The sequence below is a fragment of the Mytilus edulis genome, chromosome 4, assembly GCF_963676685.1.
Source record: "Mytilus edulis chromosome 4, xbMytEdul2.2, whole genome shotgun sequence".
NCBI classification, from domain to species: Eukaryota; Metazoa; Mollusca; class Bivalvia; order Mytilida; family Mytilidae; genus Mytilus; species Mytilus edulis.
In genome coordinates, this window is record NC_092347.1 from 56,647,265 (window position 1) to 56,660,801 (window position 13,537).

Here is a 13,537-nt window from a genome sequence, read left to right on the forward strand (position 1 = left end):
TAAAAAAAGGTCTTTATTTCATACCAAAACAAGAGACTATAAGTCCTTAATTTAAGTTTTTAATTCACAATATAATAATTTCAATGTTGTATGTTTTGCCACCTTTTAGTTAGCATACAATTGTTTATATACATACATTTATATTTTGTTTCATTACGTCAGTGAGTGTGCTTTTCAACAGAGACAAAATAATTGTGTAAATGGTGACTTTATTATTATAAACCTGGACAGAGTTTTTTTGGTGCATTTTATTGGAATTATTAGTAAACAAGAATGTGTCAATAGTACACGAATGCCCCACTCGCACTATCATTTTCTATGTTCAGTGGACCGTGAAATTGGGGTCAAAACTTTAATTTGGAATTAAAATTAGAAAGATCATATCATAGGGAACATGTGTACTAAGTTTCAAGTTGATGTAACTTTAACTTCATCAAAAACTACCTTGACCAAAAACTTTAACCTGAACTTCACACTATTATTTTCTATGTTCAGTGGACTGTGAAATTGGGGTCAAAACTATAATTTGGCATTAAAATTAGAAAGATCATATCATGGGGAACAAGTGTACTAAGTTTCAAGTTGATTGGACTTCAACTTCTTCAAAAGCTACCTTGACCAAAAACTTTAACCTGAAGCGGACGGACGAACGGAGGCACAGACCAGAAAACATAATGCCCCTCTACTATCGTAGTTGGGGCATAAAAAGTTATTTTTACAGATTTTATTGACGTGTGCTCAGTCTTCACACTGACTCTTTGGTAAATTTTGTCATTAAGGGGGTAGTGACTCCTATAGTCCTATATGAATCATTCCACAAATCTCAGTTTATTTCACCTATTTGTAGATCTTATCTTGCTGATCATTTTTTATGCTTTAAGTTTCTTTCTATCTCTTATTAGAATCAATCTACAAAATCAGTAAAATTCACCTATTTGTAAAATTTTATTTTCTGATCATTATTGCTTCTTACCATCTGATAATAGACAAAAACACAAAAATGGGTAAAAATTAGCATTCAAGTGCATAACTCCTATTTAAGTTTGTTATGAAATTTCTGTGCTGGAATTATTTTAAATTGATTATTATGATTTTGATGATCTTAGTTCTTTAGTGTCTCTCTTGCCATTATACTATTGAAAAAAATGCAAAAAATACAAAAAAAAAGTAAAAAAATATTTTGTCAATTACTTAGTAAGGACAATTACTCTCTTTAAAGGCGTCAGTTGTCAATACTAAATACCTTGACTTATTTGTAGATTTTATTAAGCTGAAAATTTTTCCTGGTTATAGTTTCTCTTGTATGATCATATATTACATGTATTATAAGATCTTGAAAATGATCGGAAATATCTGTTCAATATCTGCCTTTGACAAAGAAATTTTTAAATTTCTACAGTAAAAGTGCTTTACAAAAGGAATGGTAATTAGCAATCAAAAATGCATTTTTTAACGATGCACAAAAATAAACATATGCTAACAGCAAAAAAATCCTCTTAAGAATATGTATAAAATTATCAACCATTTCTGAAGTGTATAGCATCAACTACCCCCATGTTCAAAGCTATGTTTACTTTTACAAAATCTGAACAATAGATTTGACTAAATCACTAAATACACAAGGTATGAAACGGATTAAGGATCAAAGAAATGCATAATCATACATCCCAAAATATCTTTTTTATAATAAACACTAAAAGTAAATATTTTACAACCAAAGCAAAGATTTCCTTTTCATGGACCCTCCCATCTAAGCTACAGTTACATTAAAATTTGTAGTTTGTTTAAACTCCCACCTGGTCTGAACAAAAGATCTGTGATTAAACACAGGAGACTGAAAAATATCTAGTAACCAATGTTTAGGTCAATAACTTTTACCCCCTTTGTAAAACATCTAATTAAAATTGAAATATAGTTATGATTAATGTTGCCTATTCAAACTTGTTAGAATATGTGAATTTTTATGAAAGTTTGATTAATATTAAGTTCAAACTTAGTATTGTAAATTCTTTTCCAACAATGTTGTTATTTGCCATTTCTTGACTTGATTCTAGAATGGAAATAATATAACAAAATTTACTTGTACAAAAGAGCAAATATATCGATAAAAGAAACCCATAACAAAATTGAATAAAAAAGCAAAACATGATTTTTGTTTTTTTTAAATATTGCATGAGGTTCCTGAAGTTTAGTGCAAAGCTAAAGCTTAAACTTGTAGCAGGGTTGTGTTGCAATTCTCTCAGTACACTGAATTCAGCTGTTTTTGATTTTTTTATTGAAAGTTCGAAAGTTAGGCAGAAATTGTCATAACCTCCATCTATTAATTTTTCAATCTAAAATCGTTCATGCTGGTTGATGATCCATTGTGCTAAATATTATTGAGAGACCAAACTAAAGTAGTCTTCAAAAGTTTGAATCTCCTTGTTTAATGAAGCATTTAATTTTTATATTCCAGTAATATCCCATATATCTGTTGGTACGTGGAAAATCAGTGAAATGATGTGGACTTTTTCCTATTAAGAACTGTCAAAATCGAATATGAATTTAATAAATGAGTCTAAATAGCTATTATCATCTCATTTGATTTTTTATTTTCTAATGAATTCTTTTTGTTAGAACAGGAAATACTAATCCATGAAAGCTTTACCTCAATCCCTTATATAAACTCTAAATCAAGTGTTGTATGATGGCCTCCGCTGAGTTTCGCTGCTAGAATTATGGTTATGGCAGAGTGCTTCATGAATATAAAACATCTAATAAAGATTTACACAAATATATTTACCTTTTTTGTAAACTTAAAGCAGGGAGTTTATCTATGTCTTTCACTGCAAAAAAAAAGTGAATGAAAGGAAAACTGCAGTACGTCATAAACTCAAATCCACTTGTATGTTTTGCATTCAATTATAGTTTGGTTATGGCTTTAATCTTTTATGTGAATATTAAATGTTCATCCAACTATGCCCACAAATTTGGTTTTAATTCAATTTACATCAGCGGATAGCATCTTTTTGATATTATCATGCAACTATCTATTCAGCAAAGTAAATGAAAATTTATTTCAAGTTATTATAAAATAAACCACAAAAATGATTAATGTTTCATATACAAAATTTATCACTTTCCTCCCTTTTTTGGCACAAGAAAGAAAGGTTGAAAAGTTCTTTACTTTATACGTATTATACCTACTTTGAAATCAGTAAGGAAAATTCATATTCATATAGAGATGAAGTTTAATATTAACCTCTGGCATACACATAATTCATTTTAAATATATCTTTTAAAAATTGTGCTATTATGACAAACAGAAATAACTACCTATTTAAAATTGAACGTGTAATATACCACCAACTCAATTTGCACATCCGGTTGCATAAGAAAAAGGGTTTGATTCTACAATTCACTAAAAAAAATTGAGTCATAAACATATATCTTATTGTTTCGAAGCACCATAATTTTTTTTATTTTTTTTTTATATTGTGGAAACTTTAGGTTACATAGTTACTAAAGCTTGTACACAGGAAAAAAAGGGGTGAACTTTGGATTGGTTAACTTCCAGTGATGGTTATTTGCTTATATGCAATGAAATGTTGTGTGAAATTTAGTCTATAGTACTGGACAGGATAAAACTTTACTCATGCCAAGTATTTATTTGAAACAAACAAAAAATCTGTACAATTCTTTGAAAAATGCATATTAACAAATGCTATTAAATAGAGGAAATAAATGATGGTTTAAACCTGAATACATGAAAATATCTTTTTCTTATATATTGATATCACTTTTCTGGAATCTCTTTTAATGTTCATATTTCTTTAAACTTTTTATTATATCTACATTTCATTTCTTCTGTTCCGCGACTAGGTTTCCATTTTTACAGATTACTTTTCAGCAAATCTCATCTTAAAAAACTGAGCAACAAAAATGAATAATTTCAGCAAACCATGTCTAAAACACAGTAATAGAAAGTATATAAACTAAATAGTACAATCATTTACTGATAAATAGTATTGAATGTATTGGAAAAATCAACTGTGGCAATGAAATACCATCTTATTTGAGTCATCAACACTTACCTATCTCTTGTAGACAATTCATTCAACCACTCATTATCAAATTTCCATAAATTTGAGAAATAACTTTTTAAATAACTGAATTACACTAGTAAGATCCCAGTGACCATTAAAAATGCCACCAGTCAATAATAAGACCTATCACATGTAACAATTTAATTATCACCCTGTGTATAGGGCTGACATTACCATCTGCCCAAATCAATAGCTAAGTAAGAAGGGTGTTATCTAATATTTATAGATGCTTATTTCATTAACCTCCCTTGACCAGTTAATTGTTATGTATTGGCCACACTTCTTATATCTTTTATACTATTAAGCTATTTTAGCAGAATAAAGCATGTTAAAAGTTGTACTCTAAACATATTTACACTTTTGGTATTTAGCTGGATCTTGCCTCCGAATGACCTTAGATCTACTCCGAATCACCTTTTGACGTCAAGCAACAATCACTTTTAAATTGTGACGTCAAATAATTTAAATTATGATGTCAAAGTTTACGGGAACCTGTGTGATTTTACGTAATGGCGGACAAACTTGCATACAAGTGTAAATACGTCTATTAAACCATAGTTTGTGATACAAGATGAAGGTATTTTGTATATGTCTTCTGCAGTATACCACTAGACTTTTGTTCAGTTACCAGTAATTGGTACCTCCTAATAATAAGGTGACAGACTCTATGTTTCCAAAGTGATGTCTTGTATAAATTGTAACTTCTGTCATAATGTTAAAATGAGTAAACTCTTAATAGTAGAAAAAGGTATTGTCTAAGGTAGTTATTATTAATTTAAAATGATTCTGTCATTGGAGAATATAGGTAAAAGATGTGGAGTATACATAAATCAGACAGCAACCCAATGAATGAAATAATAATCAAAAGACAAATAAAAGGCAACATACTTTCTAAAACAATACAGGTACCTATAAAATATATGTTGGGCTTTAAATTATCCCAAGTCTATAAATGTTGTAGAAAAATTAAACAGAATCATTCAACTATACACAATCAACACCCTTTAATGTAGAGAATAAGTCAGCATTTTACTAATTTTCAGAAGACTACATCTTGATTCAATGTTTATTTAAAAAAGAAAAGAACTCCAGTAAAACAAGTAGAGGTACCAGTAACAAATTAGAAATGTGATTGTTATGATAATATAGAGAATGGAAATGGGGAATGTGTAAAAGAGACAACAACCTGACCATAGAACAGACAACAGCAGAAGGTCACCAACATGATGTATACATTCAATTGTATCTGAGTCAAGATTCAGCTTTTCTCTCCCTTTAACCTCACAAGGGCTAATATACATACTTATAAAAAAGAAAATGGGGTGTGATTGCCATGGAGAAAACTTTTCACAAGAGACCAGATGACACAGAAGTTAACAACTATAGACCACCGTATGTTTTGCATTTCTGACAGCAATCTATCCAAGTACAGAACACATAAATTATTAGTTATGAAATAATCAGTATGACGAAAAACATTATACAAAGCAAATCTGGTACAAAAAAATAGTATGTCCGAGATAAAACAACTGTTTTAACAAATTGCAGCAACTTATTGCAGAATTTTTGTTTCCTCATAACAGGTGGTAGATTTTTCCACTAATTGCCTACATCTGTGTAAATCTATTACAAAAATTGGCACTTGTGATCTAACATAATTTATAGTTTTTAGATGAGTTCAAACAAATTACATCTTTAATACTAATTCAGGTAATTACACCTTTCTTGTTTCCTGATACTTACATTTTTATGGATTAATTACAAATGATCTAACAAATTTGTCTAACTTAATTACTGGTATTGAAATATATAATAAAGTTGGTGTAATTTTTGATTAAACTGATGAAATTCTGAATACCTACTAAAAATAGTGTTTAATACTCTATACTAAGATGGAAACAATACATTCAAATTCTTGAGTTACCATGATATTTCCACAGCATAAAACTTCGAACTGTTTTATATTAACTGGTCTCTTATGGTTTACTGAAGTACTGCCATGAAGGAGCAAAGGCAAAACTGCAAATTATTTACATACACATTGTGTTAACACTAAGACAGTCATATTCATAAACTCTTTTGAAGATACATACAAAAGAAATGAATCGTATCTAGCATCCTTGTCATAATCAGTTAGGACTCCCTCCCGACCCCCTAAACAACAAAAAGAAAGAACAGGATTTAACTTTTATTTTTACTTACATGAACTTATAATATTGATATCATCATACACAAAACACCTAGAACTCACTCACTCAGATACGTCCTACAAGTTCTTTTTCTCTCTCAAGACTGTCCATAAAGATTCCATGTGAACTTTTTAAACCTTTGTTTTTAAAGACGAACACTGAAGGTGATAGAAAAGAAGATATAAATGAGATGTATTCAATGCAACCATTTATGTACATGATCAAGTTTTTACAGTTTTGAATCATACCGGCCTATACTTTTTTCCTCTGGCAGATTTCAATGAAACACCTTAGACAATAAAATAATTAAATCATCATGAAGTAATGATCAAATATCCTATCTAACCACAGCAATTTGTCTACCACAAGGCAAGGACAACACCTTATTCTGTATAAATCTTTTAAAATCAGGTTCATCAAGTTAGATCTGAGTGTTTGTATTGAAAATACAAAGAAAATAACTAATCAAACAAAATGAAATAAAGTAAGAAAATAGAGAAACTCTTAAAGCTAATGTAAAATTGACAAAAACCATTCAAGAAAACCAAAAAATTAAACTAAGTCTGTGTTAGGCTACGTAGGTCTGAAATTATGATTTGTCAAAGGCCACAACACATTTCATGCCCTCAATTCTTGACTCATATTTTAAATGCTAACATCAGTAACCATTTTACAGTTTATTTAAAACAGACTTTATACATAAATGCTATTGTTTTATTTTCGTTTTATTTTCAAAACATTGCCTTCATACATCCATATCCTGAAGAGATCTCAGACTAAAAGCTGTATAATTTGGCACTCAGTTTACAAACATTGCCAAAAAATCACTTTAAGCTGGACAAAAAATTTACAATAATAATATAAACTGTACCCATTAACCATAAAAATATTTATTCATACAGTTTCAAAAGTTCAAAATTTAAATATCTTGTCATAACATTATAAAAGTGCCGATTGACCAGACAATGCCAGAACGTATTTTGATTATAGAGGCATTAATAACTTCACTAATTTCCAATAAAACTGCACCTAAAGTAGTAACAAGTCAGTAGTCAGTCAGTCTGTACTACAGGAAAGGTTTAGTGTCCATGTATATATAGGCTCCACATGATGATCATACAATATATTTACTGAAGACAAAATTCCTGAATATTTTTATCGTATAAATACTGTTTTTACAATTTGATTTTTATCTTCTCTTGTTTTTGTGAAACATGAAAATTGTATATATTGTTTACTGAAGGTTTTAAAATGTAATGATATGTAATGATCCTTTTTCATCTTTTAAAAAAAAAAACTTGATAAGGAATTTCTTAAAATATTTATACAGAATAAAATTTATGACTCAGAGCCTCAGAGCCTGTAAAATGCTACCAGCCCCCTGTCTAAGTATCAATCCAAAATAAATAATTTGACAAGGTTCTTGTCTAACTTACTAGTATTGTTTTAAGGACACCTACTCATTAACTGTATAATAGGATGATTTGTCAGTCAAGGTGTGAGTGATAATATCCTCAAGTCTTATGTAAAGTGCATGTATTTCCTGGGAGGTTTCTCTTCACACATATTTACAAAAGAGATAGTATATGTAATTAGTCATTATCAGAGGCAGTAAGAAGTTAACTACACTGTATAAATCGTAATTTTTGAAGAACCAATATTATATTCAACTGGTATTTTATTTATCTGAAAATGTAAATATTCCAAAATCTGTTGGCTTTTTTGGCTTATCCTTTAATGCCTAAGCCAATAAAGTTGGAATAAACCAATCTTTACTTTTCACTCAATTTTAATAAAAACATCCCAAGAAAAAACATCAATTGAATCCCTTAATATAAACATGATTTCTGTTGAAGATATTTTCAGCCAAAAAAATCCTAAGAATATGCTTTCTGGTGGCATGATAATGCCAGGTGCTTTAAACGGATATTTATAACTTCACACTCGGACTCTTAAAGAACACACATGACCAATACTGCACTGGATTTTAATTAATCAAATCCTCCCCTAATTTTAAAGGTGTGGGTGGCCACAGTAGGTGATAATTGTTAACAAGATTCTAGACAAGTTAAAAAATGTTTCTGTACAAGAGATCAACAGTTTGTAGCAGTTTACCTGTTGTTTTGTAATGATTTCATCAATCATTGGCCAGGTCTTGAGTAGAAATATAAGTCTGGTCATTTGTCTACTGTCTAAAACAAAGAAAAGATCAAATTTATACCACTAATTATAAAATCCTAGGTATGCAATCTAAAATGTATGAGTATCGCCTGGCATTACTCTTCAAAACAAACTATTCAATGTATTTGGGAAATTTCTTGTGCAATTTGTTTTCTCTTGCAACTGTAATTAAAAAGATATATGTCAAAACAAACAGTTGGCCACAAGAAAGGTAAAAAAACTCCACAAAAGAATTTACTTACTTATTCTTTGAAAAATCTTTTAGGTTTATCTAATTTATATATACACTTCAAATATGTTGAATACAAAATGCAAGATCGAGAAGATTTTCACTACTGCATATCTATTTAATAGTCTTCAAAATTCTAGGGAATACCCTGACTATGAGGATAGGTGAAGCAAGGAATCTTGGAAGATGAAAGGGGATTTATCAAGAAACTATTCTTTGACAGGCCTGGTACTTATGTATAAAATAAATACAACTACTTATAATTTCTGTCATGTTGACATATTCTGAGATTAAATTGTCTTTCAAGGGCAATAACTCCTATAAAGAAATGGATGAATATTGGTCATTCAAGGACAAAAATTCCTAAAAGGAGTGATTAACTGACAATTTCGGCTACAGGTGCCAATTATTTGAAGATCTTCTGCTGTTCATTCTATCTACTACGGTTTTCTCAAAAAACTCAAAATTTGAGAAAAAAAATTTGTTTGTTTCACCCTCAGCTGCCACTATATGTAATGCTAAAATTGAAAGAAAAAAATTGTTTTCGACTTGTGGCGAAAAAAATAGATTGTTTTTCGCCGCAGGCGAAAAAAAAATTTGTCCAGAAAAAAAAAACATAGCCCCCCCCCAGAAAATCAAATGGTTGCCGCCTAAGCAGTTGACAATTTCAAACAATTACAGTTATTCATACACTTATTGTAGATACTAGGATTACAATTTTGTAAGCCAGACCTGCAAATTATATGCCTCTACAAAAAGACTCCATCAGTGGCACTGGAATCAAAAAAGATAAAAAGGGCAAATAAAGTATGAAGTTGAAGAGCATAATAAATCAAAGATAATAGCCAAATTGCATGAAATTGGTGAAAGTAAAAACATTGAGGGGCAATAACTTGTTTAAGGAGTAACCGGACAGTAGTTTCGGTCAAGTAGGACAGGAGCTAGATCTTGACATTCATATTATTTTTGTCATCATTAATTGTTAAACATAATGAAAACAGTTAATATTCTCATGTCTTAAACATTTGTAATATATTTCTATTTGATTTTTCTTACATGTATGTGTTTGTTTGACTATTTGTAAATTGTTTGTTTGTTATAACATGTATATTACATTGTATTTCATGAGGGCCTCAGGGAAGATTAGTGTTACAGCTAACTGTGTAACCCTCTTTAAATAAAGAATTATTATTATTATTATTATATTCTAGTTACCATGACAACACCTTTCCCCTACTATAATACATATGTTTGTTAGATCTTTTCTTTACTGCAATGACTGGGGAAACATAAGTTTTTAAGTTTTAGACTACTAAAACAGATCTACCCAGTTGTCAATCTAACTTGCATCTGAGGGTCATCCGTTGATTAGAAAGTTATGCAGAAACTATCTAATAGGAAAATCTTGTTAAACGTAATAATCTTATCTTTTATAATCATGATAAATAGATACTTGACGGGGCTATTTATTTCATCTGATATTTCAACAATTTCATGAATAACTGTATTATAATAGATGTTGTAAATCTTCCTCCTTTTCATTGTCCCTCCCTACTGATTGTCAGTTATTTATGTGATGCCATAACAGCTTCCTCTTAAAACATATTATGAAAAATTACATGCTATGTAGGTTATTTTCAGAAGAATTTAACTGAATGTTATTGTTTGCAATATCATTAATATACCTAAACAGTTTGTACTGAAACTACTGCAACTGCCAACCTCTCAGGGGGAAAATAATTGGGAGGAAAAGAGCAGTCTAGAGAAATAAAAAATAATTAGTTGACAGCTACTAATCAATAGACAATAAAATAAGACCAAAATAGTCCATACAAAACAAAATAAAATATGAAAATTGAGCAATACAAACACTACCAATGAAATAATTTGATTGCAAGAAGACAGTTAAAAATCAAAATTTAGTGAAATTGTTCTTCAAAATCATTTTTTAACAATTAAGGATGTTGGCTCGTCTTCCGTTTTTAGTTTTTGCCATATATTCAGAAAGAATCCTCTGGTTTTATCCATGTGTTCGTCAAAAAATGTGCCCGCTACTTTTCTTTTCATAATTGTTTTACATATAGTTTAAAAAGTCATATTTGAAAATAATATAAAATCCTTGTAAAATTTTCATTCTTTTTGAAAGAAATAATGTGCCCAATGTTAAAGTCTAGAAAAAATCATTACCCTCAAATTTTCAATGACTTATATCTCATGTATCTCAAAAACAAGCAAAGGAACTCTTTATTTCTGCTTTTCTAGTTCCTTTATTTACATACTATCAATTTGAAACAGTTAAGGTTTTGAAACCGACTAAGCTAACAACCTTAAACAAGGTTTCTTTTATTGCCATTTAACAAAGTCATCATGTATAATACATTAGTTTCTTATTACTTGGTCATGTTGGTCCTATGATTTTAGTGGAAAGATTTGACAAGTAAGAACCACTTACTGTTTTAGTAAAAGTGACCTTGACCTTAGACCAAATGACTTCAAAGTTAATAGAGATCTTTGTCTTAATAATCAGAAAACATCCAGATGCCACTACCCTACAAACATTTTTGTCTACTTTTAGTAGGTTTGACCTTGACCTTCAACAAAGTGACCTCAAAATCAATCTTTTTCTCATTATAAATTATATGCAACCATGCCTCAAATTAGGTTGCAATCCCATTCATATACTTTTCTTAACACAATGAGCAAACATACCATATACCAGGTGTGGTTATCCAAATAGTCATCACAAGTGAGAAATTTAGGTGAAAAAAATAAGATTTTATTTAGCAGTTGATGAACCCTGAAAATAAGATCAAGGACATATGATCCACAGAAACTTTGTAACACTAGTATTCAAGGTATGAAGCATCAAGGTCGTCTACCTTGAAAATATAAAGCTTAATACAAATATTTTACACTGTTCTTGCAATCACTGTCAGATAAAGAATTAAGAGTGAAACAGGGAATGTGGCAAAGAAACAACAACCAATCCAAAGAGCAGGCCACCAATGGGTCTTCAACACAGGGAGAAAATCCAGGTGGGCATCACGTAGCTAAACAAAAATGTATACTAGTTCAGAAAAATGGATGCCAAACTAAACATTAAAACATATAAACCAAAATTAAAAAAAAACACTAAAAAAGGCTAGAGATTCCTAACTCGGGACAGGCACAAAAATGCTGTGGGGTTAAACATGTTGGTTAGTTCTGAATCCTCCTCTATTCCTCTAGTCAATGTAATAAAGAAACACACAGCATATTCAAAATAAGTTTGAAAAAAGTCTGAGTTTGGTGTTAGAATAGGTACCTGAAGAAACTTTTAGCCAAATGACAATGATCAACACAACATTAATAAACAAAGGACTATACTAGCAGTTACTGACATTTCAGTTCCAATTAATGTAAAATGATTAAAAGATCATGTCTTCATCTTCTCACATTTCTACCACTTCAGTTGCAGGAGAGACAAAAATGGAAACTTCAAGACAGAGAGATGATGGACAACAAATATAAATAAAGGGAACAAAGGCCTTCAAAGTTGCCCTCATTTTACATGGATGAAGTTCCTTGTCCTAAGTAGGTTGATGCTCTGCTTAAATATCTTGATACATTGCCGCCTATCTGTAACAACTGAATTTAGATACAAGTTGAACATCTCATTTATTAAGATTTGAATACCTTTGGATTGTAATGACAAAATCTGACACTGTATCACAATAAATCTTTCAACAAAGGTTATAGGCCTTAACTTTATAATGACAAGGGACTCACTACTCTTCAATTTATGTAAGTACATGCAATAGTAAACTACTTATATCAACAATGTAATGTCTCTTTCATTGCAATATAACACGTCTTATTTCAACACCATAATAGCTTTCTTACCTCAAATGTATTATCTAAATGAAATGAATAACATATGTTTGAATTTGTAATAAATATTAAATCACATTTATAAATGAGCCAGTGTTTGCTTTATTTGGTTTTTGTTGGTTTGTACATCAAGTGCAATGTAAAATTGAGAATGGAAATGGGGAATGTGCCAAAGAGACAACAGCAGAAGGTCACCAACAGGTCTTCAATGCAACAAGAAATTCTCGCAGCCAGAGGCGTCCTTTAGCTTGCCCCTAAACAAATATATACTAGTTCAGTGATAATGAACACCATACTAAACTCCAAATTGTACAAAAGAAACTAAAAGTTAAAATAATACAAGACTAACAAAGGCCAGAAGCTCCTGACTTGGGACAGGCGCAAAAATGTGGTGGGGTTAAACATGTTTGTGAGATCTCAACCCTCCCCCTATACCTCTAGCCAATGCAGAAAAGTAAACGCATAACAATAATTTGCTTGTAGAATTTTAAACTTGATGTAATTTTAGAAACTGATTCACATAATTCAAATGTTGTTAGTATATCCCTCATATGAAATTAGAATTTCCATTCAAATAATATCCAATATTTTACAATTCTGACATTGAATCATTTGCAGGTGCAGTCAGGTCCAAGTTAAAATTCATTAAGACAAATTAATAAAGTAAATCTTATAAGACACCATTTAGAAAAAGGACAATAGCCATCAACAGAAAGGCCAAACATACTGAAACTTATACAAAATGTAGGACCTAAAACTACCCATTCCACATGTAATCATATAAATATTAGCTAAAAATTACAGGAAACTGCAATAATCAATGGCAATAGAATAAAATTAGTTTTCAAAAATTTGTTTTGAAGTCAAATGGTCATATCTAAGAAAAAGAAATAGGCCATCATGCCATCTGAAAAGTTCTATTAAAAGTACACATTTTTTTTCTCAGTCAAAGTGTTGTAACAAAGGGGACAAAAAGAAAATCC

General features: G+C 30.2%; 1 protein-coding gene across 4 annotated transcripts in view; it reads right to left on the reverse strand.

Annotated features, from left to right (window-relative positions):
• LOC139520011 (uncharacterized) overlaps positions 1-13,537 on the reverse strand; it is a 68,982-nt gene that overhangs the window by 36,132 nt on the left and 19,313 nt on the right. For 3 of the 4 annotated variants that reach the window (XM_071312379.1, XM_071312377.1, XM_071312380.1), the window contains one exon: positions 8,390-8,466. The gene's annotated coding sequence lies outside the window, so the exon portion shown is untranslated. Of the gene's footprint in view, positions 1-2,782; positions 2,826-8,389; positions 8,467-13,537 lie in introns of all 4 variants that reach the window. The other variant, XM_071312378.1, reaches the window with a different exon arrangement.